The following is a 2,995-nucleotide window of genomic DNA, read 5'->3' as shown; positions in this document are numbered from 1 at the left end:
CCTCGAACTCGATTAAGAAATTGAAGAAAAAAAAAATAAAAATATATTTTGGAACATCGAATTTGCCCCACAGAATTTCGAATCGAATAATCGAATGGTTGGGCAATGTTCGAAATTCAAAAAAAATTAAAATTTAATTTCATACCCCCCACTAACCTTCCCTAGGGTGCCCTAAAAGAACGCGCATGTGAATCACAATGTGGTAGAGCACTTAACAATATCCAGTTCAAAGCGTGGTTTTGCTACGCATCGTACCGATTTCAGCATTGAGATCCAGTTCAGGCTCATCTGCAGGGTCTACACTGTGGTTGGCAGTGAAATTTATGGCGATGCTCTCCGTATCACTCATCTTGTTTAATTCCACATCACCGTCAACCAGCTTAACGCTGAAGCTATCCAAAGTGGTGGGATTCGTCGTAATAATTGGTGATTTACGTTCAGCCAAAATTTCGTCAGTAAGGGATTCGACAAGCTCACGTTCACCCTTGGTGTGCATGTGCTTGGCGCCGCCGTAGCTCAAGCTGGGCTTTTGCAATGATCCCGAAGCTTCAGGATTTTCGAACATGTGCTAGAGCGTTCGAGTAAAATCATGCCTGCCAAATACATTTTTTTTTGCTGCGTTCGATGAATTTGCAGCAATTAGGCTGCTACCGAAACGAAGCACCGATTTTTTGATACATTATTAATTTATTCCACTCAATTTAGTCAAGTTCGCGTTGACAAATGCATCCATCCGCTGCAGTCAACTCTTTTATTTTAACCTCATGGGTGTTCATGTTGGTCTTATTTTTCCAGGAAAATAACACCAGCAGAAATTATGCCAAGCAACCTCCTGTAATTAAGAAAGAATTACATTCAAACATAGTTATATAATACAATATTTTACAAATACTCACCTAAGCTTCAGATTACACAACCGCCGCGTGCCAGAAAAAGTATTACAATTGAAACGAAATATGAATTCGCCGTGTATGTATACGGATTTCCATAGAATTCATTCTGACATTTTTTGCAATGAAAAAATGTACATATGTAACATGAACCAGATCACCTAATCAGCCATCGTTGTAGTTGTAATCGATTTTCAGAAAAAAGTTTTCGTAGCGTTTTTGACGTTTTTTAGTTTTGTTTACACCGTCTTCTACGAAGAAGTAGAGATTTTTTTAGCGATTGAATGCGTTTTCTGCAGCGATTTTAATTATAAGTTTTGGTTTATTACATATTTATGATATAAAATGAAGTGCTGTGTGATTGGAACAAGTTTGTTCGTATGTTTGGTTTGCCAAAAGGCATAAATTTGCGTAAAAAGTGGGTGCACGTTTGTGGAAAGAACGTTGGCATTGAAAAATCGACCCGTGGTAATGATATGCGATTGTAAAACACTTTCAATCATGAAAACCATATTTTATGAACTTTTTTTGCTAATTGTCATCAAGTTTCGCTTTGTATTTTTTATAATAAATACTAATTTAATCGCATTCAACCACCGCGCCTTTTTCGTTTCCTTTGTTTGTTTTCATTCTTAGGCAGATGTCAAAAACGCTCAGAAATATACTTTTTTCTTGCTTCTTTGATTAGGTGATCTTGTATTTTTGGTTCATGCATATGTATGTATACGCCTTCCATTGTATAAATTCGCCTTGAATGGCTTCTGACATTTGTACCAATGTACATACATACACACATTCCTCAAAGTAAACGTAGTAAGGTAGCTCGAATTAGTGAACCGTTTCGAAATTCAGTTCACTCGCTAGTTGTAATAAAATAAATACTATTATAACTGCTTAAAGATGCATTGTCATAAGCAAATATCAATTAATTTTTTATAAGTCTATCACACATTTCGATGTAAATTTCATAAGCAAACATGATATTTATGTATTTTATAACCAAACGGTTCTGCAATTATACTTATGAATTCTGCTGCATATGAGCTACTCTGTTTTAGCCGAGTATCGCCTACAGCGGCATCCAAATTTTTTTTTGGGTGGCAGGCCAGTTGTAGGGTTGCGAGAATGGCTAAAAACTCTCCAAATGTCGATTAATACGTATTTCGACAGCTTCATTCAATGAAGTTTTGAATGGATAATGAAGAAATTAACAGTTCAAGTTATTCATAAAAATAATTCATTGTATGGAGAACACCACATTGGCACTACAAGGTCTAACTATTTAAAAGAAAAATTCATTCAAAGCTAAATCGTGGGTATAAATAATTTTTATCTTGTCATGCATCCCTGTATGATGGAATGCGTGGCATGTGGGCGATCCACTTGTCATTTTAATGGATCGCAACTCAGCCATTATACCCTATTCACATGCGGAAGTTTATGAAATACAATTAGTAACCACATAATGCCACATTCACACTTACAGAATCTTGTTTTTATCCCATAAAAAAAATTTGTCATGCCAAATGCATTAAGAATTTCCGCCTAAATTACTCGCCACCCAACAATATTTAAATAAATGGTTTCCGATTCGAACAGATCGTAAAAATATACCCATTTATTGCAGCAACTATGACTCGCTTCACCCAATTGCGCAAAAAAGCGGCACAACACGCACATCGCTATCCTCAATCGTGTCGCTTATGCAACGGCAAACACCCGATACGACTGTGTCCGGTCTACAGGGCAAAAAATCCTGAGGAGCGACTTCGCGAAGCAATACTTGGGAAGTATTGTATCAACTGCCTCGCAATGACCCATCGAGCGGAAAACTGCACTAGTGCGGAGAGATGCCGCCGGTGTCACGACAAGCACCACACCACCATTCATCTGGACCCCATCGATAGGAGACCCTGGAGTCAACAGGTGGACGAAGAAGAAGACGAATTGGACGTGATCTCCATCTATGCATCCGAATCCGGAAAGGAAACTCGGTCTTTCCGTCCGGAACTGGAAACTGGAGACGGTATTGAATCCGGAGCGGAGACTAGGACTCTCTGCCCGAACAATGACAGGGGAGCGGAAACTCGGACTTTCCAACCTCC

The 2,995-nt window shown here is 38.5% G+C and overlaps 1 pseudogene; it reads right to left on the bottom strand.

Moving 5' to 3' along the window:
- Positions 1-171: 171 nt before the first annotated feature.
- LOC108372001 (uncharacterized) lies at positions 172-670 on the bottom strand (annotated as a pseudogene).
- Between the last annotated feature and the right edge of the window lie 2,325 nt (positions 671-2,995).

The sequence above is a fragment of the Rhagoletis zephyria genome, unplaced genomic scaffold (genome assembly GCF_001687245.7).
Source record: "Rhagoletis zephyria isolate East Lansing unplaced genomic scaffold, Rhagoletis_zephyria_1.1 Rzeph_scaffold_05357, whole genome shotgun sequence".
Lineage (NCBI taxonomy): Eukaryota > Metazoa > Arthropoda > Insecta > Diptera > Tephritidae > Rhagoletis > Rhagoletis zephyria.
This window is presented reverse-complemented; position numbering and strand designations above follow the sequence as displayed.